The sequence below is a fragment of the Phoenix dactylifera genome, chromosome 16, assembly GCF_051530095.1.
Source record: "Phoenix dactylifera cultivar Ajwa chromosome 16, Ajwa_hap1_PhDact_Kaust_v1.1, whole genome shotgun sequence".
NCBI classification, from domain to species: Eukaryota; Viridiplantae; Streptophyta; class Magnoliopsida; order Arecales; family Arecaceae; genus Phoenix; species Phoenix dactylifera.
In genome coordinates this window covers 6,030,303-6,056,064 of record NC_143205.1, presented here as the reverse complement: position 1 = coordinate 6,056,064, position 25,762 = coordinate 6,030,303, and the positions used below count along the sequence as shown (strand labels likewise).

Genomic DNA, 25,762 nt, shown 5'->3' with positions numbered 1-25,762 from the left:
CTTATGAGCAACGTCGCCGATAAGAGACTTTTTGGAGACATCTAGGGATCTTCTTTTTGTATACCCTAGGCTATTTTGAAACACTTTTTGTAATAGAAATCAATACTTGTAATGATTTCTTCTTTTAACTATGTACTGACTTCAAAGGTTTACAATGATACATGAATACAATTTCTTTTGAAACCTTGTGTATGTGCTACTGTGTATGTGATTCTGTGACTGTGTATGTGTTTCTTGTGATGTGCCATAAAAATCTCATAACATACCTTAAGTATTCAAATTCAACACAACTTATCCATGCATATGACACAGGGGGAGCACATCTTGTGATAACTATGTTAAACAAAAAGAGGAGTCTGAAATGAATTCCAAAACAAAGGGGGAGTGATATGAATGACTAAAATTCTTTAATAGAAATAACTTGGACAGGGGAGCACAACTTGAATCTCCTTGAGTAGTTCATAGAAGGATAATTTGTCCCCTTCATTGTTGATGACAAAAAGGGGGAGTAGATATATAGAAGGGGGAGTAGAACCAAGAGTAGAACCAATATGGATATTGGATACATTGGAATGCAAAATACGAAATTCATACTCTAAAGTTGAATTAGAAAAGATAAAATTGAAAAATATTGGCTTTTAGATAATTGCCCTTCTGGAAAAGAAAGAGGGAGTCAAAAAGAACTTAGCTTTCAAATTTTAACTTAATTCAAATTCAGTTGATATGCTAAAATTGCTTAAGAGCTATAAAGATCAATCTTATGCATAATGATAGAACTGAAAATTGACTATTTTGAATTATGCACACTGTATCTAGCTCTAATCAAAATATTATGCTTGTACATCTGATCAAATACTGTGTATATGTTTAAAATTCGAATTTTGCATATACTCAGTATTTTGTCATCATCAAAAAGGAGGAGATTGTTGACCCCCTAATGGATTTTGATGAATACAAAACACTAGAGTATAATTCCATTTATCTTAACAATTTAATTGAGGATTTCATGTATTTTATTAAGAATATTGTTAAGAAATGTCTAGGCAAGTTTCCATGATTTTTTAAGGACTTATTGAAGAATTTTTGAGATGAAAGAAAAAGTTCAGGGACAGCCGAGACGTCTCCGGGTTGTCTTAGAGACGTCTCTGGCACAAACAGGAAGAACTGGCACGTCTGGAGACGTCCCCGGCACCTGCCGAGTCGTTCCCGCGATAGCGGAGTCGACTCTCTCAGTGGCGGCAGAAAGGCAGTTTTCAAGAGATATGCGCGAGACGTCCCCACCGTACGCGGAGTCGTCCCCGCAAGTAAAAAGCAGACTTTCCGAGTCGTCCCCGAGGTAGCGGAGTCGGCTCTCTCAGGGTTTTCCAGAGGATGTCATTTTCGGTGATAAGGCAGCGGAGACGTCCCCTGAAAGAGCGGAGTCGACTCTCTCAGAGAATTCCAGAAGACATGTTTTTCGGAGTTATAACAGCGGAGTCGTCCCCAAGGCAGCGGAGTCGTCCCCATGCAAAAAGTGCAAACAAGCCGAGACGTCCCCATAAAGTACAGAGACGACCCTCTCAGAAAAACAGAAAAACAAGGATTCAAACGATACAATTCCAGAGTCGTCCCCGTAAAGTGCCGAGTCGACCCCAAACAAAGTGAAAAGTAAATTTATACAGCCGAGACGTCTCGCGTTGAAGCGGAGACATCTCCGGAGCGCCTGGGACGCGACTGATAACTTTTGCAGGTTTGGTTTGAATTTCAAATCTCTTTTACTTTATCTCTAACGGCTATATTTGCTTTTTGGGCTATAAAAGGGACCTCTTAAGTGCTTCTCAATAACTTTTTACCAACCTAAAGCTAGATCATTTAAGAGAGAAGCAAGAGAGAGAAGTTCAAGGGAGTGAGTGCATTCAAGTGAAGAAATCAAGTGCTTTCAAGCTTCCCAAGTGATTTCAAGCTCAACCACTCTCTTCCGCTCGGGATTCAAAGCTCATACTCAAGCCTACGCGATCCACATCGGAAGAATCATCATTTCCCACGCTTCCAACGGCAAAAGGATTCTTTCGGGTTCTATTGTTTATCATTGTCATATCTGCTTATTTAGAGCTTTTCAATCCTTTGTAAAACCTTTCATTGTGGTGCTTGTTCCAGTCAAGAGACTTGGAACAAGGGAAAGGCGTCCCAAGCCTAAGTGAAATTGTGGGTTATAGGGTTTGTTGTTAGCCCGGTGTAAAACAACGAGTTGGGTAGTGCACTCGCAAAACTACCGGACTGTAATCTTGGATTATAGTGGAAATTCCCAAAGGTGCTTTGGGGAGTGGATGTAGGAGCAGTGGAAGCTCCGAACCACTATAAAACCTTGTGTTTGTAATTGACCTTTCTCATTCCTCTTTCTTTACTTTAGTTCATACATTTGTGTGTTTTATTTTTAATTAGGCGAAAAGTTTTAAAACACCCAATTCACCCCCCCTCTTGGGTGACCATCTCTGGGCAACAGGTCCAAACAAATCCATGTGAATTAGTTCTAAGGGTTTTGATGTTGAGACTATGTTCTTAGACTTGAAAGAACTTCTTGTTTGTTTCCCTAATTGACATGCAGCACAAATTTTGTTCTTTTCAAAGTCTATTTTTGGTAGTCCTTTGACTAGATCTTTTGTAATTAATTTAGAGATTAAATCCATGCTAGCATGCCCTAACCTACGATGCCATAACCAACTAGTCTCATTAACTTTGGGATCCATGGCTACAAGACATTGGCCATCCTTCATGGTGAGATCATCAAGATCTACCATGTAAACATTTCCATGCCTATGTCCTGTGAGTATGATCTCATTGTCAATTGGACTACTAATTATGCATAGTGATGATTCAAATGACACTTTAAAGCCCTTGTCACAAAATTGACTTATACTTAATAAATTATGTTTTAGTCCATTAACTAACAATACATTGTCAATAAAAGAGGAGGGTGATATGGAGATTTTACCAACACCAACGATTTGACCTTTAGCATTATCTCCAAATGTGACTACTCCTCCTTCTTTTGATTTCAAGGTGACGAAGAGACTCTTGTCACCGGTCATATGCCTTGAGCAACCACTATCAAGATACCACATTCTCTTTCTATTTCCGGCTGCAAGGCATACCTGCAAAATAATCAAGTGATGCTCTTAGGTACCCAAGTCTTCTTGGGTCCTTCTTGGTTAGTATAGTTGGTTCCCTTAGGCACCCATACTTTAGTTATGTTTTTACCTCTTACAAATGTACTCTTGTTAGTTTGAATCTTTCTTTGAATGCAAGAGTAGGCTTTATGTCCACTTTTTCCACAATGAAAGCATGTAGGTTTTTCAGATTTGACATCTTTTGCTTTCACAAAGAAATTCTTTAGATACTTTTGTTGTTTGCTAGTTTTATATCCTAGACCGGCTTTATTAAAAACAGCTCTTTGATTGGATAGAATAAGATTTAACTTTTCAGAGCTATGTGTAAATTTTTCAACAATTGGTTTGTACTTATGTACCTCATTCTTGAGATCCACATTTTCTTTAACTAATTCTTCCTTATCCTTTTTAAGGAGTTCAACATTTTGCGCAAGTAAGGTATTACTATTGAGTAGGAATTTAACTTTTAGATTTAATTTCTTAATTTGTGTTTTTGCCGTTTCATTTTCAATGCTGAGTTTTGAATTTTTATTTTCTAGGTCAATGGTATTAACATTTTTGAAGCTCTCCTTCTCAATCAATAGGTTTTCAATATCATCCTTTAGTTTTTGATTGGAGGCTTTTAATTCTTTATTCTTTGCTCCTAACATACTACAATCACTCATGAGTTCTTGAAAAGCTTCATATAATTCTTCTAAAGTAAAATTTGTAGTTGAGCTATGACTTACCTCATCGTTTTCGAATGCCATGAAGCATGTAGCCCAGATAGACAACCCAAGAGGGGGGGTGAATTGGGTTTTAAAATAATTTAGATAATTAAAACGATGTGGTTGATTAATTAAAAACTATTGCAAGTTATTTAATTAATGCTAAGTGCTGTGAGTGATGTGAGGGGAAGAAGAAGAGAGACAATCCAATGCAAACACAGAGTTTTATAGTGGTTCGGAGCTACCCCTTGCTCCTACGTCTACTCCCCAAGTCTCTCTTGGGAATTCACTATAACCCCCTTGGATTACAGCCGGTTGTTTTGCAAGCTCACAACCAAACTTGTTGTTTTACGAGCTCACAACGAACTCGGTCGGTTTTCCCAGGCTCACCGACTAGAACCAACCCCGATTGTTTTTCCGGGCTCACAATCAAACCCTTACACACGTTGGTTTTTAACTTGGCTCACCAACCAACCTTAATCCCCTTGATTCAATCCCCCGATTGAACCAAGTAAATACAAGTTATAGAAAGAAAGGAAAATAAGCTTCTCAAAAGCAGATGTAAAACAATATAATCAAAAGAGGAGTTTAGAAGCCCTCAAACGCTTTTAAGCTAAAGTAGAGGAATGGCTTCTTGAACTCAGGTCTCCTCTCGAATGAGTAGTCGACTTGAATGCAGGAAGAGGAGGCTTTAATTGCTGGGAAGATGTAGTTGGTTGCAGTAAATGCTGATCTTCCCTTTTTTCGTTGAAGAGCACGTTGCAGAGCTTGAAAGCTTGAATGCTTGGAGTGGAATGGTTGTTCTCTGCCTTGCTACAGTCTTCTGTGGCTATTTAAGCCAACCCCCACGGAAACTAGCCATTACACTGCTTTTTCTGTCCGTTCTGCACACTCTGCGCAGCCTGACAATATGACCGTTGGTGGGTTGGAGTCGACTCGCGCGATCAGGAGTCGACTCGGCTGTAGCGGGAGTCGACTCAAGCTTTTCCGGAGTCGACTCGGTAACTGTTCCAAATTTGAATTAAAGTTGCCGTCACGACTGGGAGTCGACTCGTCTTGACCCGGAGTCGACTCGCCAACTTCTGGAGCTGACCTGGCAATTTTGGAGTCGGCTCATCCACTGAAGTCCGTGGATCCAATTTTGAATTTTGTCCACTCGAGTCGACTCGACTGTCCTTGGAGTCGACTCGAATCTCAGAGCCCGAACTCCCGATTCCCTGTCTTTTGGCTCATCCAGTCTTGGAGTCGACTCGAACTTCCTTGGAGTCGACTCGGCTCTCAGTTTCCAAAAGTTGGTCTTCTGCCTTTTGACGTGAAGCTTGTCTTGGAGTCGACTCGAGCTGTCTGGGAGTCGACTCGAATCTCAGAGGCAGTAACATGGTTTTCTGTCTGTCGATGGTCGCACAGTCTCGGAGTCGACTCGCGTATTGCGGGAGTCGACTCGAATCTCAGAGTCCATAAAATGCTCTCTGACCTTTCTTTGTGTACCTCTTGGAGTCGACTCTTACTACCCTGGAGTCGACTCGTTGAACATTGGAGTCGACTCGCGCACTTCAGGAGTCGACTCGTTGACAGGTTCTGAGATGAGGCTTTCTGTTCTTCTTTCTGTTCTCAGTCGGAGTCGACTCGTACTAGTCTGGAGTCGACTCGAGCTCGTGCCAGTGAACTTGATACGTTTGGAGTCGACTCGTGATACTCGGGAGTCGACTCGAGTCTCAGACTTTGGTTCAGCAGACTTCTTAACTTATCCAAAATACTATGAACCAAAATCTAGAGACACTTAGACAGGATTTTCACTGAAACACTCAATTGAATTCATTAGTAATCACAAGATATACTCAAATGCTTTGAGCTCATCAAAATCAAATGGGGTTTTAATCAATCACTCCACAATCTCCCCCTTTTTGATGATGACAAAACTTTGAGTATATGTAAAATGACTTGCTCAATAAATAATGAAATAAAATCCATAAATGAATTCAAATGTCTAATAATTTAATTTATCCAAGTTTGAAAGGAGTGAAACAACAAATTTCGGAGTTAATGCTCCCCCTTTCATTTGGAATTATATAAGCCTTCATATTATGCAATCAATTGTTTGGCTTATATGTCATTAATGATTTAGCTTGATTAAAATTCAGATTCTCTCCCTCAACATATGCATTCAACTATGTTTTGATTCTCTGAATTTCCTTTTAATGCTTTGAAGTTTTTGAACTGAATTTTTTGTTTTTAGAGGGAAAATCTGTCAATTTGTTCTTGAGTAGGATTCAGCTAATCTCCGAATATCCCTTGAATAGATTCTGGAGATTACTCCATTAGGAGCCCCAAAAGAGAGATAATGAGCCTCGAGGTACCGAATCCACTTAGAACAAATTTGTGTGTGTTTTTAAGAGTTTATCTTTTTATTTATTTCCATTGATTTCTTTTACATATATTTTTTATTTTTCTCCCCTTTTACACATTTTATACATATTTCTCCCCCTTTTTGTCATCATACCAAAAAGGAGGTAATCAACCACAATCAATGGTACAAACAATCATCAAATGGCACATAATTGAAGATAAGATGTCTACTCATTGTATTGATATGAATTGAAGTAGATTTGAGCATACAATAAGTAAAGTAAAACATTACAAAACAGAACTCAAACACATCTATGTCCTCCTCGAGGATGAAGCTCCCCCTCTCGAGGATGCATCTCCTCCTCTGGAGGATGTGGCTCCTCCTCTCGAGGATGTGGCTCCTCCTCTCAATCGGCTCTGCTCCATGAGGAGGGTGACTGCATCTGTGACATGGCCAAGCTGTGTGATGATAGACGTGGTGGCTCTGCTATGTGTAGTGGAGAGCTCTGTCACCGACGCCTGAAGCCCAGTCACCGATGTCTGAAGTGCGTCCAGCTTGTCGATGAGTACATTCGCCAAGCGCTCGGCCCCCTCGGTGGTGGTGTGCATGTCACGACCTATCTCCTCTCGCATCTGTCGAGTGGAGCTCGTGACCTCACTCATGCTGTGGAACTGGGCCTGGACCAAACTCCGGACATTGTAGATCTCTTCCCATACATGAGCCGTCATGTCAGTCACGGCTGTCAAGGAAGGGACCAACTGAGAAGATACGGGTGCAGGAGTGGGAGCAGGCACCGCACCTCGAAGCTCCCGAAGCAGCTCATCCCTCACCTCTCTGACTATCTCCTGTCGCAGCTCCCGGAGCTGCTCAGGATCAATCCGGACCGCCATAGAGGGTGGTGCCGAGGAGGAAGGTCCGGCGGAGGTGGTAGGAGCAGGAGGAGTGGATGGGAGGCCTGGATGGTCTGGAAGGTCTGGGTAGTCTGAATCGGGCTCAGGACTAGGTGAAGGTCTGGTGGTCTGAGCGGTGAGGGTAGACTTCCTAACCCAGATCCCTTCTCTCTTCCGAAACCCCATCCTGTGCATGGTCCCCGTACACAAGCGATCTGTCCATCGCAATGCACGAGAGGGTTCCCTCTCAGGAATGGGAATCTCGTACTCCCTAAAGAGAAGAGTAAAAATCATGCCGTATGGGAGGGTGAGCCTAGGTCTATCTAGGGGCTCACACATATACCTATAGATGAGTTTGGGGAAGTTGACCGGGGTGTCCTGAAGAATGTAAGACATAACAGCTAGGTCCCTCTCATTTACAAAATCAAATCTTCCTGTCTTAGGGAAGATGGATCTGGACAGAATACTCAAAAGGATTCTCACTTCAATAGGAAGTGAGCTAGCAGATACCTCGTCTAGGGGGGACTGAGGTGGATGCCCTAAGACGACCGTAAGGGCCTCAACTCTATCCTCAGGGTGTGCGGGAGCCATCCCTACTAATGGAAGGTGGAGGATGTGGGCAATGAGATCCTCCGTGACACGCACAGGGACACCTACTACTGTGCCCTCGATACCTCCATCTCCCCGATGGACGGTACTATAAAACTCTTGAACAAGGCCAGGGTAAGTGGGAAGGTCCAAAGTGAGGAAGTACTCTAGGCCCTGGGCTCTAAGCCTATCACCTATGGTGAACCCTTCCCGGGAGAGATAGTCAAAGTCGACATACCTCCCAGTGGTGACGGCCTTCCCGGCCAACGGCCTTGCGGGAACCGCCCTAGGTGGGGAACGAGCCGGAGGTGGTTGCCTCGCGGGATCGTGCCGCGCCTTGGAGCGCCGCTCGGGACCGGCCTCGGGACGGGACCTCTTCCTAACCACGGTCTTACGAGGCATCTTGACCTAAATGGGAAGAAACACCTAAAGGACGGAGAAAGGTCGACGGAGGAGACTCGGGACGGACCGGAGACGACCTAGGAACGGACGAAAATCCTAATAACCGGTGAAAAATCGACCGAACAGAGGTTGGAGACGATCGGGGACGACCTAGGAGTCGGCTCTAGGGCTTTTTGAACAGTGGCGGCTTGAAAGAAAAGTGTTTGCGAAACGACAAACCTAGGGTTAAAAAAGTCGGATCCCGACTGCGAGTCGACTCGACCTCGAGTCGACTCCAGAATATGCGCGAGTCGACTCTCCTTATGCGCCTGTAGACTTCGAGTCGACTCCCGACAATGTGCGAGTCGACTCCCCCTCAGCTGCCATCTTTGCGAGTCGACTCCCGCAAATGCGCGAGTCGACTCCCCCTTAGGAGCCGGCTCTGAAACTTACTCGAGTCGTCTCTAACCTTGGCACGCACCTAAAAGTCATGCTATAACCGTGCCAAATGAGGAAAAATCACCTAATTGGGATCTGATTTGATGATCATTGAATAGAAACTCTATTTTAACCGCATTCTAATCATCAAAATCAATTAATCTAGTGGAAACTCCCACTAGGATGGATCAATCACTCCTAATCCCCTCCTAAGCACGCTAAACCTCTCTTCACTTAGGGGTTTTGTAAAAATATCTGCTAATTGATTATCAGTACAAACAAATTGGAGTGACACATCACCATTCAATACATGATCTCTTATGAAGTGATGTCTTATCTCAATGTGTTTAGTTCTTGAATGTTGAATTGGATTTTTAGTTAGATTTATGGCACTTGTATTATCACAGTTAATGGGGATTTTATCTTGTTTACTGCCATAATCTTCTAATTGTTGTTTAATCCACAAGATTTGAGCACAACAACTCCCGGCTGCGACATATTCAGCTTCTGCAGTGGATAATGCAACCGTGTTTTGTTTCTTGCTAAACCATGAGATTAGGTTTTCTCCTAGAAACTGACACGACCCGCTGGTACTTTTTCTATCAAGCTTACATCCAGCGAAGTCTGAATCTGTGTACCCTATTAAGTTTAGGCTAGATTCTTTAGAGTACCATAGCCCTATGTTCTTAGTTCCTATTAAGTATTTAAAAATTCTCTTAACTGCAGCTAGGTGTGATTCTTTAGGATTAGCCTGATATCTAGCACACATGCAAACACTAAACATAATATCAGGTCTACTTGCAGTAAGATATAGTAAAGATCCTATCATACCTCTATAAAGTTTTTGATCTACAGATTTACCTGATTCGTCTTGATCTAATTTGCATGATGAGCTCATGGGGGTGCTGATTGATTTGTTTCCTTCCATATCAAACTTCTTGAGCATCTCCTTGACATATTTTGCTTGATTGATGAAGATGCCTCCTTCAGATTGTTTGATTTGAAGCCCGAGAAAGTAGTTCAGCTCTCCCATCATGCTCATCTCAAACTCACTCTGCATCAAATCAGCAAACTCTTCGCAGAGGCGATTGTTAGTAGCACCGAAAATGATATCATCAATATAAATCTGTACTAATAGCATCTCCTTATTTTGCTTTTTCAGAAATAATGTTGTGTCTACATTTTTCCTAGAGAATTCATGTTCTAATAGGAATTTACTAAGTCTCTCATACCATGCTCTAGGTGCTTGTTTTAATCCATAAAGTGCTTTGTTCAGTTTATACACATGATTAGGGTATTGATGATTTTCAAAACCAGGAGGTTGTTCTACATACACTTCCTCATTAATATACCCATTTAAAAATGCACTTTTTACATCTATTTGAAATAGTTTGAAATCCTTAGAGCATGCATATGCTAATAATAGTCTAATAGCCTCAAGTCTAGCTACGGGAGCAAAGGTTTCATCAAAATCTATGCCTTCTTCTTGATTATAACCCTTTGCCACTAGTCTAGCCTTATTCCTTATAACAATTCCATTTTCATCTAGCTTATTTTTATATATCCATTTTGTACCTATAATTGGATATTTAGAAGGTCTCTCTACTAGATCCCACACTTTGTTTCTAGTAAATTGGTTTAGTTCTTCTTGCATTGCATTTATCCAATTTACATCATTTTCGGCTTCTTCTATATGTTTGGGCTCAAAGTGTGAGACAAAAGCTAGATGGTTATTTAGATTTCTAAGTGAAGCTCTAGTCCTAACCGGTTGAGATGGATCATCTAGAATGAGTTCCTTAGGATGCCCGTGAGCATACCTCCAAGCTTTTGTTAGCCCATGATCCACAATAGGCTCTTGACTTGATGATGCTTCTTCAATCAATTTTTGATTATCATCTTGTAATCCCATCTCATCTATCTTTTCTTCAAGTATTTCAACATCATCATCAAAATTAACTTTCTTACTAGAGGAGATGTCACTAGAGTCATCAAATACTACATGTATAGATTCTTCTATGACTAAGGTTCTTTTATTAAAGACTCTATAGGCTTTACTAGTTGTAGAATAACCTAAGAATATTCCTTCATCAGATTTAGGATCAAATTTCCCTAGATTATCTTTCCCATTATTATGTACAAAACACCTACATCCAAAGGCATGAAAGTAATTAACTTTTGGTGATGTAGCACCAGTGCGGGGGAAGAGGAGAAGAAGGAAGAACAAGAGAAGGAGAAGGAAGAAGAGGTTGTAGAGACGCAGGAAGAATAGAGAAGGAGAGGAGAAGAAGAGAAGAAAGAACGTAGGGAAAAGAAATTCTTAATCATTCATTAAACCCTAATCATGAAAATAGTTCCCCATATATAGGGCCCAAATACACAACTTGCATAAACCCCCCTTACACAGAAATAAATCCTAATGAACCCACAAATAACACAAATAAGCCCTAAAATGCAAATAAGCCCAGAAATAAAATAAACCACAAATAAACCCTAGAATGCAAATAAGCCCAAAAATAAAATAATAAAATAAATATGCAAATAAACGAGTCTGGCTCAATCCGGGGGCTCAGGATCATCTGGATGAAGGGCTCTGATGTCCCCATCAACTCCTCCCGGGTGAGAAAAACTCGACCCCGTCGAGTACAGGTCTGGCCGGCTGTCGTACTGCTCCAGAAGATCGGGGTCAATGCGCTGCAACTGTGCTTTGGAAATCCACGTCACATCAGACTTTGGTCGACCTTTCCACCGAACAAGGTAACGTTGGTAACCACCGTTCCTGCTTGAAATAACCTGCTCATCCAATATATGTTCTATTTGTTCTCTGTCGCGAAGTAGGCGACCAGAATGTGTGCTCGTGGGCTGGGGCGACGATCGTTGCTTGGTTGCAGCTGATGGACCTTTTCAATTGGCTTAAATTGGCTTCTATTTGGATCTGATCACAGCACCTTGGCTAGTCTGCTGGGCTTGTAAAATGGAGGAGAGTAGACCTGCTGAGTTTGTGAGATGGGACCAGGCCTCTGTAGTGATGGCCTGCTGGTTTGGGCCTGTGAGGAGGCAGTGGGTGGCCCGGCCCAAAAGGAGCCTGTCTGGGGGTCGATGGAAAGGTGCTCGGGTGAGTTGCAGTGGCCAAATAAAAAAAAAAAAAAAGATGAGGGGAAAGGGAGAGCGGCGAGCTGTGGGTGCGGAGGCGGTGGTGAGCGGTGGAGGGGTGCGGTGGTGAGCGGTGGAGAAGGTGGACAGTCGGGCCATGAGGAAGAGAGGGCGGCGGAAGGAGGGCGGCGTGCGGCCTGTGGAGTCGACCGGTGGTGAGGGAAATGGGAGGGGATGTACGAGGAGGCCGGCGGCGTCGGCTCGGGCCCCGACGGGATGGTGGCGTCGACTGGAACGTCGGCGTAGGCGGTCGCGGAGGCGCAGACGGTGCAGCTCGGCGGGGAGTTCGGGGCGGGGCGGCACCGGCGGACGCGGCGGAGGCCTCGGCGGCGACAGAAGGCGGACGGCGGCTCGGGCTCTGGCGGCACGGCGGCCGGACTCGAGTGGCGAGGCCGGAGGGGCGATCGCTGCGGCGACTTGGGTGGAGCGGCGCGTCACGGGCGGCGGCGACGGCGGACGACCCGAGGGAGAAGATGAACAGAGGTAGGGTTTTTTTTTTTCTTTTTCTTTTTCTTTTTTTTTTTTTTTTTTGGGCACGTGCGGTCACGTGCGTACTCCTCTTTTTTTTTTTTAACTCGGATCCGTTAGGATCCGGGTTATCGGGTTTGACCCGACCCTATACCTGTTATGGGTTTGTCACGTGAAATCACGTGTTTTTTTTTTTTTTTTTGTGGGACCCGGGTTGTCGGGTTTCGGGTTAACGGGTGCGAGGCTTACCCGTTAAGCAGCTTCAACCTCCCGATAGTTCGGGAGGTCTCTCCGACCCTTGCGGCTGCGGCTGCGGGGCGGGGCTTCGATGGCCGTGGCGGAGGGCGGTGATCTCGGCCGCAGTTCCGTGGTCTGCGGCGACGGGCGGCTCCGGCAGGCGGCGGCGTCCGGTGGCGAGCCGACGGCAAGGTGGTCACGGCTCCGGCAAGCGTCTTCCGGTGGTGAAAGCGGAAACGTGAACGGGGGAGAGGGGTCACAGCAGGTCGGTGGCGCCGGGATGGCACAGAGCGGCGGTAGGGTGCGGTGCAGCCGGCGGCGAATGGTGGAAGTGGTGGCCGCGGGCTTGGCGACCAGTGGGAAGGGCCCGACGAAAGGGGTTTTCCCCCTTTTGTCTCTGATGAGAGCCGAGAGGGAGAGAGGGACCTTCCTTTTTTTTTTTTGTGTGTGTGTGTGTGTTCTTCTGGTGAGCACCGAGGGGATGAGACGGAGATGACGTCTCGGGTGGGATTTTTGGTGGAGTGAATAAATAGGGCAGTGGACCGTGGGAGGTTGAGGGAGAAAATGCTCGATCGTGGCTTTGGCAACGGAGGCAAAGCCGGGGCTCTGATACCAAGTTGATGTAGCACCAGTGCGGGGGAAGAGGAGAAGAAGGAAGAACAAGAGAAGGAGAAGGAAGAAGAGGTTGTAGAGACGCAGGAAGAATAGAGAAGGAGAGGAGAAGAAGAGAAGAAAGAACGTAGGGAAAAGAAATTCTTAATCATTCATTAAACCCTAATCATGAAAATAGTTCCCTATATATAGGGCCCAAATACACAACTTGCATAAACCCCCCTTACACAGAAATAAATCCTAATGAACCCACAAATAACACAAATAAGCCCTAAAATGCAAATAAGCCCAGAAATAAAATAAACCACAAATAAACCCTAGAATGCAAATAAGCCCAAAAATAAAATAATAAAATAAATATGCAAATAAACGAGTCTGGCTCAATCCGGGGGCTCAGGATCATCTGGATGAAGGGCTCTGATGTCCCCATCATTTGGTTTTCTGTTTTTCCAAAGTTCATAAGGTGTTTTCTTTATAATGGGTCTTAATAAAACTCTATTTAATATGTGACAAGAGGTATTAATGGCTTCTCCCCAAAAGTACTTAGGGAGGTTACTTTCACATAACATAGTCCTAGCCATTTCCTCTAGTGTTCTATTCTTCCTTTCCACAACTCCATTTTGTTGTGGTGTCCTAGGTGCTGAGAAATTATGGGTTATCCCCTTTTTACTACAAAATTCATCAAATGATTGATTTTCGAATTCGGTACCATGGTCACTTCTAATGGCTATGACTGAAGACTCTCTAGCATTTGTTACTTCCTTATGGAACTTCTTAAACATAGAAAATGCTTGATCCTTATGCGCTAGAAACATGACCCATGTGTACCTAGAGTAATCATCTACTATAACTAGACCATATTTATTTCCACCTAGGCTTGTTGTTCTAGTTGGACCAAATAGGTCCATGTGTAGTAATTCTAGAGGCCTAGAAGTAGAGACACATTTTATGGATTTAAAAGAGTTCCTAGATTGTTTGCCAAATTGACATGCTTCACATATTTTGTTCTTTTCAAATTTTAATTTTGGCAAACCTATCACGGAGTCTCTTTTAACTAGTTTAGTTATTGTGTCCATGCTTGCATGACCTAACTTACGGTGCCATAACCAACTAGCATCATTATCTTTAGTTTCATTTACAACTAGACATTGGTTATGTTTTGCAAGATCTTCTAGGTCTACAACATATACATTTCCACGTCTAATTCCTTTAAAAACTAAACTATTATCATTAGGATTTGTTATAATGCATAGTGATGGTTTAAACATAACATCATATCCTATATCACATAATTGACTAATGCTTAACAAGTTATGCTTAAGACCATCAACATATCTAACATTATCTATAAAAGTAGAAGGGGTGATTTGAACTTTACCAATACCAATGATATGACCTTGGTTGTTGTCTCCAAAAGTCACAGCACCTCCCTTCTTAGCTTTAAGGGTGAAAAATTGATCTTTATCACCCGTCATGTGCCTTGAGCAGCCACTATCCAAATACCAGCGGTTTTTGTTGACCTTGGCTGCAAGACACTCCTACACAAGCAAATCATGTCATCTTAGGTACCCAAGTTTTCTTGGGTCCTTCATGGTTAGTCAAGTTGGTTCCTTTTGGAACCCATACCCTTTTAATTTTCCTTTTTGTTTTACTTTTCCTATAGTCACATGCATTTGCCTTATGTCCTATAGTTCCACAACAAAAGCAGGTTATTTTCTTAGTTTTAGTTTCTCCAGCTTTAACAAAGAAGTTACTAAGAAGTTTTTGTTTATTTCTTGGTTTATACCCTAAACCCGCTTTATTAAATACTGCTCGTTGACTATTTAGTATCATGTTTAATTTTTCAGAACTATATGTAAATTTTTCAACTAAGGGTTTGTATTTGTTAAGTTCTTTAGTTAGTGTTTGATTTTCTGCTTTTAGATCATTAAGTTCTTTTGTAAGATCCTTATCTAAGGTTTGTTTATATTTTTTAAGTTCTGAAAATTCCTTAGTTAGTTTTTCATTATCTTTAGTTAAGGTGTTAGTCTTTTGAGTTAAAAGTTGGTTGCTTGTTTTAAGTTCAATATTTTCTTTGGTGATTAAGTCCTTATCCTTAACTAATTTATCGTATTTATGTAGGTATGATTGATTAGCTATTTTCAGTTCTTTATTCTTAAGATTTATAGCCTTATATTCTACCATTAACTCATTAAATGCATCATAAAGTTCATCAAAAGAGAAATCAAGATGCGTATCGGAAGTTACCTCATTTTCGTTGGCCATGAAGCAGAAATTGGCCTTCTCTTCTTGTTCATCATCTGATGAGGAGGATGATGAGTCGGAGTCGGATAGTGTAGTGACAAGAGCCTTCTTCTTCTTGTACTTACTCCCCTTCTTCAGTAAGGGGCACTCTGCTCTTATGTGACCCGGCTTCTTGCACTCGTAACACCCAATCCCCTCGTTTTCCCTTTCCTTACCTTTGTCCTTGCGGTAGAAATTTGAGGGGCCTCTCCTTTGATGATAGGACTTCTTGTGGTTGATGAATCTCTTGAACTTGCGCACAAGAAGAGCCTCACCATCATCTTCCTCATGTTCTTCTTCTTCACTGCTGCTACTGCAAGACAGGTCCTTGTTAGATGAAGTAGATTTAAGTGCTATTACCTTTTTCTTATGGGAGGACTCTTCTTCGCTGTGTTGCTTCATGGTTAGCTCGTGAGTCATTAGGGATCCAAGGAGCTCTTCGAGTGGAAGCTTGTTCAAGTCTTTAGCTTCTTGGATTGCCGTCACCTTGGCTTCCCATGACCTTGGTAGACAGCGAAGTATTTTCCTGACAAGATCACTGTTAGTATAGCTCTTGCCAAGGCTTTTTAGGCCATTGACAATGTCAGTAAACCTAGTGAACATGCTAGTGATTGTCTCATTAGAATCCATTTTAAATAGTTCATACTTATGAACCAATATATTAATTTTGGATTCTTTAACTTGATTCGTGCCCTCATGGGTCACTTCAAGTCTATCCCAGATCTCTTTTGCAGAGTTGCAAGTAGAGACCCTATTGAATTCATTTCTATCTAAGGCACAATAAAACACATTCATAGCTTTAGAGTTTAGTTGTGCCTTCCTCATGTCATGTTCATCCCAATCCGTTTCTAGTTTGGGTACCTTGACACCATCTACATATATGGATGGGATGTATGGGCCATTTACTACAATGGTCCACATCTCATAGTCTTGGGCTTGGATGAATATTCTCATCCTAGCCTTCCAGTATGAGTAGTCGGATCCATTAAAGAAAGGGGGTCTTTGGGTGGACTGACCCTCAATGTGAGAAGATCCAAATGGGGTTGTCATTTTGATCTTTTAACTCTTGAGTGGAAGAGTTTTTGGCTCTGATACCACTTGTAGCCCAGATAGACAACCCAAGAGGGGGGGTGAATTGGGTTTTAAAATAATTTAGATAATTAAAACGATGTGGTTGATTAATTAAAAACTATTGCAAGTTATTTAATTAATGCTAAGTGCTGTGAGTGATGTGAGGGGAAGAAGAAGAGAGACAATCCAATGCAAACACAGAGTTTTATAGTGGTTCGGAGCTACCCCTTGCTCCTACGTCCACTCCCCAAGTCTCTCTTGGGAATTCACTATAACCCCCTTGGATTACAGCCGGTTGTTTTGCAAGCTCACAACCAAACTTGTTGTTTTACGAGCTCACAACGAACTCGGTCGGTTTTCCCAGGCTCACCGACTAGAACCAACCCCGATTGTTTTTCCGGGCTCACAATCAAACCCTTACACACGTTGGTTTTTAACTTGGCTCACCAACCAACCTTAATCCCCTTGATTCAATCCCCCGATTGAACCAAGTAAATAAAAGTTATAGAAAGAAAGGAAAATAAGCTTCTCAAAAGCAGATGTAAAATAATATAATCAAAAGAGGAGTTTAGAAGCCCTCAAACGCTTTTAAGCTGAAGTAGAGGAATGGCTTCTTGAACTCAGGTCTCCTCTCGAATGAGTAGTCGACTTGAATGCAGGAGGAGGAGGCTTTAATTGCTGGGAAGATGTAGTTGGTTGCAGTAAATGCTGATCTTCTCCTTTTTCGTTGAAGAGCACGTTGCAGAGCTTGAAAGCTTGAATGCTTGGAGTGGAATGGTTGTTCTCTGCCTTGCTACAGTCTTCTGTGGCTATTTAAGCCAACCCCCATGGAAACTAGCCGTTACACTGCTTTTTCTGTCCGTTCTGCACACTCTGCACAGCCTGACAATATGACCGTTGGTGGGTTGGAGTCGACTCGCGCGATCAGGAGTCGACTCGGCTGTAGCGGGAGTCGACTCAAGCTTTTCCGGAGTCGACTCGGCAACTGTTCCAAATTTGAATTAAAGTTGCCGTCACGACTGGGAGTCGACTCGTCTTGACCCGGAGTCGACTCGCCAACTTCTGGAGCTGACCTGGCAATTTTGGAGTCGGCTCATCCACTGAAGTCCGTGGATCCAATTTTGAATTTTGTCCACTCGAGTCGACTCGACTGTCCTTGGAGTCGACTCGAATCTCAGAGCCCGAACTCCCGATTCTCTGTCTTTTGGCTCATCCAGTCTTGGAGTCGACTCGAACTTCCTTGGAGTCGACTCGGCTCTCAGTTTCCGAAAGTTGGTCTTCTGCCTTTTGACGTGAAGCTTGTCTTGGAGTCGACTCGAGCTGTCTGGGAGTCGACTCGAATCTCAGAGGCAGTAACATGGTTTTCTGTCTGTCGATGGTCGCACAGTCTCAGAGTCGACTCGCGTATTGCGGGAGTCGACTCGAATCTCAGAGTCCATAAAATGCTCTCTGACCTTTCTTTGTGTACCTCTTGGAGTCGACTCTTACTACCCTGGAGTCGACTCGTTGAACATTGGAGTCGACTCGCGCACTTCAGGAGTCGACTCGTTGACAGGTTCTGAGATGAGGCTTTCTGTTCTTCTTTCTGTTCTCAGTCGGAGTCGACTCGTACTAGTCTGGAGTCGACTCGAGCTCGTGCCAGTGAACTTGATACGTTTGGAGTCGACTCGTGATACTCGGGAGTCGACTCGAGTCTCAGACTTTGGTTCAGCAGACTTCTTAACTTATCCAAAATACTATGAACCAAAATCTAGAGACACTTGGACAGGATTTTCACTGAAACACTCAATTGAATTCATTAGTAATCACAAGATATACTCAAATGCTTTGAGCTCATCAAAATCAAATGGGGTTTTAATCAATCACTCCACAAAGCACAAATTGGCGGTCTCTTCCTTCTCTTCCTCGGAGGATGATGTGTCACCATCATCCCATGTTGCTTTCAATACCTTCTTCTTCTTCTTTCCAAAATGCTTCTTCTGTTGAGGGCATTCGGAACGGATGTGTCCCGGTCTCTTGCAATCATAACAAATGATTGGGTCTCTTTCCTTTTCTTTTTTCTTTTCCCAATCATTTCTCCCTCCAAACTTCTTTCTTGGGAAGGGTTTCTTTCTTCTCATGAATTTCTTAAATTTCCTTACTATTAAACCCAAGTCCTCATCTTTGCTTTCTTCTTCACTCTCACTACTTTCTTCTTCACACACACTCGAAGTAGCCTTGAGTGCGATTGTCTTCTTCTTTGGCAACTCTTCTTCATGTTGCTTCATTGTGAGCTCATGCGTCATCAATGAGCCCAATAGTTGTTCAAGTCCCAATGTGTTGAGGTCTTTAGCTTCCACGATCGCCGTGACCTTCGCTTCCCATGCTTTTGGCAAGGACCTGAGAATTTTACTCACAAGTTCTGGATTAGTGTAGGATTTGCCCAAATTCTTTAGACCATTTATTATATCGGTGAAGCATGTGAACATGCATGAGATGGTTTCGTTGGGTTCCATCTTAAATAACTCATACTTGTGAACTAGAATGTTCACTTTAGATTCTTTGACTTGATTTGTACCCTCGTGGATAACTTCAAGCCTATCCCATATTTCCTTAGCGGAACTACATGTGGAGACTTTATTAAATTCATTCACATCTAGAGCACAAAATAATGAGTTCATGGCTCTAGCATTGAGTTGAACCATCCTGTTATCATTCTCATCCCAATCCTCCTCAGGTTTGGAAATTTGAATGCCATTAACCATGTGAGATGGTTCGTGTGGTCCCTTGATTATGACCCTCCACAAGGCATAATCTTGTGCTTGAATAAAGATCCTCATTCTAGTCTTCCAATAGGTATAATTTGTCCCATTGAGGAGTGGAGGTCTATTGGTTGCCTGCCCCTCAGCAGGAACATTGTTGAAGGGTGTTGCCATCTAGATCTTTGGCCAAGACAGTTAGGTCTTCAAGAAATACACAGAGCACCTGCTCTGATACCACTTGTTGCCCAGAGATGGTCACCCAAGAGGGGGGTGAATTGGGTGTTTTAAAACTTTTTGTCCAATTAAAAATAAAACACACAAATGTATGAGCTAAAGTAAAAATAGAGGTATGAAAACAGACAATCGCAAACACAAGATTTTATAGTGGTTCGGAGCTTCCACTGCTCCGACATCCACTCCCCAAAGCACCTTTGGAAATTTCCACTATAATCCAAGATTACAGTCCGGTAGTTTTGCGAGTGCACTACCCAACTCGTTGTTTTACCGGACTAACAACGAACCCTACAACCCCCAATTTCACCTAGGCTTGGGACGCCTTTCCCTTGTTCCAAGTCCCTTGACTGGAACAAGCACAATAATGAAAAGTTTTACAAGGATTCAAAAGCTCTTAAGAAGCAAATAAAACAGTGAGAAATAATAAAACCCGGAAGAACCCTTTTAGCCGTTGGAAGCGTGGGAAGTGGTGGTTCTTCCGATGTGGATTGCGTTGGCTTGAATATGAGCTTTGAATGCCGAGCGGGAGAGAGTAGTTGAGCACGAAATCAGTTGGGAAGCTTGAAGGCACTTGGTTTCTTCACTTGAATGCACTAACTCCCTTGAACCTCTTTTTCTTTCTTCTCTCTTGAATGATCTTATGTTAGGTTGGTGAGAAGTTGTTGGAAGGCACTTAAGAGCTCCCTTTTATAGCCCAAAAAGCAAATATAGCCGTTAGACACAAAGAAAGAAACGTTTGAAATTCAAACAAACCTGCAAAAAGGTGTCAGTCGCGTCCCAGGCGCTCCGGAGACGTCTCCGCTTCAACGCGAGACGTCTCGGCTGTAAGATTTTTCTTTTGACGTTGTTTGGGGTCGACTCGGCGCTTTACGGGGACGACTCTGATGATGAACCGTTTGAATGCTTGTTTTTCTGTTTTTCTGAGAGGGTCGCCTCGGCACTTTACGGGGACGTCTCGGGATGTTTGCACTTTTTGCATGGGGACGACTCCGCTGCCTCGGGGACGACTCCGCTGTTTTATCTTCGAAAAACAAGTCCTCTGGAATTCTCTGAGAGAGTCGACTCCGCTTTTTCAGGGGACGTCTCCGCTGCCTTATCATCAAAAAAGACATCCTCTGGAATACCCTGAGAGAGTCGACTCCACTACCTTGGGGACGACTCCAGAAGTCTGCTTTTTACTGTGGGGACGACTCCGCGTCCTGTGGAGACGACTCGCGCGCATCCCTTGAAATCGGCCTTTCTGCCGCCTCTGAGAGAGTCGACTCCGCCTCTGAGAGAGTCGACTCCGACCCTGCGAGACGCCTCGCCAGGTGCAAAGAAGGAGGCATGCATCTCCTCTTGGACCTTCTTCTTTGGTTCTAGCACATGGAAAAGAAAAGGCTGCAAAGAGCCTTGCATTCTTCTTCCTAGATCCCTCCTTCTTCCTCCTCTCAAGGCAATCAAGAGTTGACTCAAAAGAGAGGACTTCAGCCATCAATAGCCATCTCTGCAAGGGAGCTAGCACCCCGGGGAGATCCAAAAGCTTCGATCGGTGCTTTACTTCATGTGGATACCCATAGAGGTCGGACACGTGTGCGGCTTGAAGCGAACTTTCAATCAAATCCACGAATATCATATTTGCGGAGACCATCTACCTGCACAAGGTGAAGATCTGATCTTCCTAACAATATAAAATGATTTAAAAGATTTAATCCTAATCTCTCTACAAACGAAGTTTTAAAATACATTCATGTGATGAACGGGATCTCGCGCATGCCCTTCTGCTGCAATCTGAAAAAATTTTGAAATTTCCTGTGGCATATGAGGGTTGCTAACACGGACCGCATCATCCTTGAGAGAGATTCGACCGCGGTGGTTGAGTGGATCCGAGGTCGGGCATTCACAGCTGAGGACTGGCTGCTGATCCATGAGATGCACAGATTGCTGAGGGAGTGCCACTCCTACCAGGCCTCACACATAGGGAGGCAAATGGGGCTACTGATTGGATTGCCTCCTTTGTATCCTAATACTCCGGTGCGCTGTTGTACCAAAAAAAAATGAGCTTTGATTGTATTTATTGATCATTAATACATTATACTTTATTGTATTTGTGGGATAAGTTTCAATTGAGCCGTAACTTCGAAAGGTTGATCCATACCTAGAAACAGAGTGTGTGTAGGGCTTACTCATGTCTAAAAATGAGTGACTAGCTTGGAGGGCTAGGATTGAATGTTCGGTCGCTTCTGATGTTTTAATTGTTTTGAATGATTAATGGATTGAATTACCCAAGTAAGGAGTTTAGGGAGTGGACATAGGTGCTGCAGTTAGCATTGAACCACCATAAATCTTTTGTATTTGTGGTGATTGAATTTTGTTCCTTGTTCTATTTATTTATTATGTTACTTATTGTTCATATCACTCATTACACATCACTTACACTATAATAAGATATTGTCGATCCAATGGATTGATTTTAATGAGGACAAAATATTTAAGTATGATATTAATGAATTTGTATTTTTAGAGTGGTTAATTTGTTGTATAGGGAGCTCAATGAGTTTGAGAGGTTAGAGAAACATGGAAAAATTTATTGAAAGGTTTTTGAGATTTTCTAGATTTTCTACAATAGATGAGTCAACCCTAGCATAAACGAGTCACCAATGCACAAAGTCACCAGTCACGATAGGCGTAGGCTTGAACGAGACAAAAGTGTAGTTGGAACAAGGTTGATGATCGAGGTAATCGATAAGATCTACCACCTCAAGGTCAACGAATACAAGCCAATCATAATAATATTCCTTTAGGTAGTAGAAAGGCAAACAAGGGATTGCATGGCAAGATTGAATTGGCAAACAAAGAAGTTCAGGCAATACCAAGATTCGCTCTCTCGGTACCGGACCCTGTACCGGTGCCATATTAGCATAGTATCGGTATGATACCGTATATTTTTTTTTTGGCATACCAAGTATTAGTATGTCACCATATCAGGTACCGGTACCAAATCTTTACAATATCGTATGCCTTATATCATCCGGTTCAAGCCGGTACACCTCAACTCTGCCCATATTATTGCTGGAGTGCTTAATGGTGGAGCCAACATGGAGATCTCTAGGCACGAGAAAATGTCTCCATTGGTTACCAACCACTTATGCCTATTCTGGAGTCATGGTTGCCCGGAGGAGCTAAGAGGACTACGAAACTTCAAGGAACGGGTAGAGAAAGGTGGTATTGCAATGAGCCGAACCTTCATAAAATTTCTTGAAATATTTAACGAAAAAAAGATTTGGCCATGTTAATTGAGCAAAGCAAAAGCCAAGAAGAAGAGCTTAAGGAATTTCTATAGAAGGGTAAATTTTCAAGAAATGACTATAGAGCTAAATTTTAAGGATTCATAGGGTACGCCCACAGCTCCAAGTTCCAAAATTTAAGTCCTTATGGCATTGATAGTTACAGCAAAAAATCAAGAGCCCAGCAGATATAAACCAATCTTCAGCCAAAGCAATAGCCAGTCAGAGGTCAGCCTTGACTACTTTCACTGAATTATAGGAAATTACAAATTTATACTAAATATTCTATCATGGAGACAGGTTCACTTTGATGGCAAATTTGCCAAATATATGTGATATAGGTAGCATAAAACTGAGATCGAAATTGTTAGGAGACAGTTCAAGTAGAGTGTTTGTATTGAACACATCCCTAACTGGGAGAATGTTGAAAAACCCCGTAAATCTAAGAGACTAGGTAATGAAAGGTATTGGAAGTGGTTGACTGGAAATATACGGCCACCAAGACTAAAGGACGATTGGTTGTGGGAGATGTTGAAAGAGATAAAAGATTGAAGAGACTATTGGCTTCTCAAATAGTGGCCTTCTACTAGCAAACTCGGTCAAACCAAAGATTACAGAGAAGAGTCATGAGGGCCATAGGCGGTAGTACTTAAAACTATCCTAGAATAAGCTTCTGAATCAAGCAATACTACTCAACTCCGCACTTGTTGGTGCATAAGTGCTCAAGCCAACATGGAGATACCTAGGCACAAGAAAATGCCTCCATTGGTTAGCTCTTACTTCATCCTCTTCTGGAGTCATGTTCGCCCGAGGGAGAAGGAGCCAAGAGGGCTTCGAGACTTGAAGGAATGGGGTAGAGAAAAGAGGTATTGCAATGAGCTGAACTTTCATAAAATTTCTTCAAGTATTTGATAAAGGAAAGATTTGGCCTTGTCAATTGAGCAAAACAAAGGCCGAGATGAGGAGCTTCGGTAATTTCTATCAAAGGACAAATCTTTGAGAAAAAATGTATAAGGCAAATTTGAAGGATCAATAGAGGATCCCCATACCTCCATGTTCCTAAATTTATGTCCTTTTAGCACTAATAGAGACTACCAAAAATCAAGGACCCAATAGATATAGACGAATCTTTGGTCAAAGAAACAACCAGTCGAAGGTGAGCCTTAACTACTTTGACTGAACAATAGCAAAAAAAGAAATTTACAGATCTATACCAAAAAGAAGGCTATGTATTCTATAATAGAGATAGGTTCGCTTTGATGGCAAAATTACCAAATATAGAAGGTATAGTTAGCATTTTTTCTAAAATTGAGGCCAAAATTGTTAGGAGGAATTTCAACTAGAGTGTTTGCATTGAACACATTCCTGATTGGGTGAATAATGAAAAAACCCTAAATCTAAGAGACTAGGGAATGAAAGGTGTTGAAAGTGGGCATCAGAAATAGATAGCCACCAAGACTAAAGGATTATTGGCTATGGGAGGTGTTGAAAGCGAGAAAAGATTGTAAAGACTATTGGCCTCCCAAATGACAGCCTTCTACTAGCAAACTCGGTTGAACCAAATATTCTAGAGAAGAGTCTTCAAGGGCCATAGGCAATAGTAGTTCGGACTATCCCAAACTGAACTTATAAAATTCGGCCTTGAAGACCTCTTAGGAAGACCGAGGAAGGAAAGAGGACAAAGTTTAAGGAATCCAAGATGGAAGATAGTTTCAAAAATGAGTAAACTAGAGTCTTCCATGAGTACATAAGAATTAACTTTCTTGAGTATGCTAGGATGCTCAAGGTCATCATGGTGCTATTCAGCATTGGCATAGAATCTGAGCTCCTAATCCATGGTCAATTAACAAGTAATGAAGACAACTTACAAAGAAGAGGGTAAGAGCTAGGTGAAGACTGTTGTAAGGAAGACAGAGATGATGATGGCACCCAATATAAAACAATGCCCTATATTGAGGCGTGATCTAAAGAGATTGTGTAATAATTATGAGACCTTCAAAAATCGAGCAGCACCCTTCGAATTACAACTAATGCTACATTAGTATGTAGCTATTACAAGAGGAGAATAGTTGCTACTACACAAATTCCAATACTATGGAAAAAAGAAATTTAAAAAGGATGAGAATCCCTACAAACATAATTATTTGAATGATCAAATGTTAGTGCTTTGATGTGAGCGCTCGGGTGGCTAGTATATTCCATCACCCTATCTGACTAATAGCCGATGGAAGGCCAAGGACATTTTTCACATCATATCCTTTGCTGAAATTGACACATCGGAGAAACATCCCTAATTGGCCATACGGTGGGGTAAAAACAAACATAAATGGTTTCAAGAGAATATCCCAAGAGCTAAGACCAAATAGACACCAAACTGAAGTTGACCAAGAGCATCTCACCAAAGGTTGAATATGCATGAGTGACCATAAGTGTATTGATATTAAGTAACCCGAATGGAGACATAGCAAAGATTTTGACTAATTGAATGACTACTACTCTGGCAGTAGCATACGATCAAGATATATAGTAGGAGGATAGCTGACGTCAATTACCTGAACCACCAAAAGTGAAGCCCAACATAGGAGGTGACCATCAAAGTGAGAAGTTATTATTTCTCAGTATAAATAAGTAAAATTGTATTACGTAAATAACCTGTATACACCTATCTACCCATTACCATTTTCATCAACCAATGAGTTTCTTGACGCACCAGGACAGGACAAGAAGGGCCCAAACAAGGTGGAAATTGGATACATTTAGGTCGAATTGAAAGCCAATCCATGCCTTTAAGCTGAGCTCCTAAACCCAAAACAATTTGACCTCCATCTTTATGTATGCATTGATTGATGGATGTATGCATGCATGCATGCATGCATCCAAAGCTAGCACAATTTAGGGTCGGACTCCGGTTGCATCTGTGTTGACCTGCCCAAGTTACACACCTTAGTTCCTGTTTCTCTAAGGATCATAATAGTAAGTGCAACAGCAGAAGCAGTAGCTAGGGATCAAGCAAATCAGTAATGAAACTAAGACTCCAAAAATTGATGTAATCAAGTAGTACACAAGAATAAACGAAATGTAAGCAGTTGCCTATCATGGTTCTCACGTCCTTATCGGTCGCCCGTTTCCAGCAGAGGATATTCTAGCAAGTTAGATGTGCTTCCGATGAGAAAGGCCCTTACTACACAGTCCAGAGGATACAA

The 25,762-nt window shown here is 42.5% G+C and overlaps 1 protein-coding gene across 1 annotated transcript in view; it reads right to left on the bottom strand.

The window, feature by feature from the left end:
* Window positions 1-19,583: 19,583 nt before the first annotated feature.
* SULA (NAD(P)-binding Rossmann-fold superfamily protein) overlaps window positions 19,584-25,762 on the bottom strand; it is a 125,121-nt gene continuing 118,942 nt past the window's right edge. Inside the window, exon 5 of the transcript XR_016398685.1 lies at window positions 19,584-25,484. The gene's annotated coding sequence lies outside the window, so the exon portion shown is untranslated. The remainder of the gene's footprint in view (window positions 25,485-25,762) is intronic.